Source organism: Phocoena phocoena, chromosome 10, assembly GCF_963924675.1.
Source record: "Phocoena phocoena chromosome 10, mPhoPho1.1, whole genome shotgun sequence".
In the NCBI taxonomy this organism is placed as follows: Eukaryota; Metazoa; Chordata; class Mammalia; order Artiodactyla; family Phocoenidae; genus Phocoena; species Phocoena phocoena.
Genome location: NC_089228.1, coordinates 37,602,363 through 37,603,480, shown reverse-complemented (window position 1 = coordinate 37,603,480; position 1,118 = coordinate 37,602,363).

Below are 1,118 nucleotides of genomic sequence, written 5' to 3'. Positions count from 1 at the left end.
CCCCTTGTTTCTGAGTTTCTCTTTGTCTATATGAGTGGACAAAAGTGGCCTAAGGGCATGTTCTCACACCTACTGGTGATTTCACTGCTGCTGGACAGGGTGCCTCAGGCCTGGTAAACATGCCAGACTGACTTCAGGTCCACCCTGGCCTCAGCAGGCATGGGAAGGTCATGGGAGCTAAGGGATGGCAGCTGCCCCGTGCCCCCAGCTCTGTGCTGCCCGGTGCGCTACGTGTGTGACACCCACCCCCGGCTTGGTGTGTGCCAGCGTCTGCCCACAGTGGCCACCCCCAGCTGTGTGCCAGCCTGCTGAAGGGCGGGCAGAGCGCCTGCTGCAGCGCTGAGCTATTTTCAGAAGCTGCCAGATTTCATTTGGCAGCGAGGATGTCGGGGAGGGGAGGGGGCGGGACGCTGGAGACTCTTTTGACTACTCCAGCGACGGAGCACCCTCAGGCCTCAGGGAGCCCTTGCGGGCAGCCTCGAGGGGGACCCTGACTGACATATTCCCCCAGCTGCTGTCCTCTCCATTTCCCAAGAGCTCATCTGACACCTGCAGCACTCCTCCCCCCACCTCCCTTCCCCTCAGGGTGTCAGGGAGGGCGGGAGATGTTAGAAGGCGGGGACAGGCAAGCCACCTGAGCTGAGTGCTGCTTCCTAGCCTGGTGACCTTGGACAAGTCTCCCCGCTTTCCTGCCTTGATTTCCTCACCTGTGTATTGGGGTTGATGATGTCCACTCTGGGGAGACATCTGGGGGATCGGACAGATGATGTGTAAAGTACTTAGTGGGGTGCCTGGTGCATGGCTCGTGTCCAGCACCCGTTTGCCACCACAGCATCCTTAGCTGTCAGGAAGGAGAGAAGTACCTGAAATTGCTCAAGGGAAAAGCAGCCCAGCCCCCAATCTACCTCTGGGACTTTTCACCCAGAAAATCAGGCTTTCTCCACCCATGGGCTCTCACTCCCAAGGACCTGCTCTCCAGCAGCATCATATGGGCTTCCTGGACCTTGGTTCCAGCCCTGGGCTTCATCCTTGAAGGGGTGGCCCACCCTTCTGAAGGACCCCTGAGGTCCCCAAATGAATTCTGGGGGCCTCACAGAGCCTGTGGTTCAGACCAACCC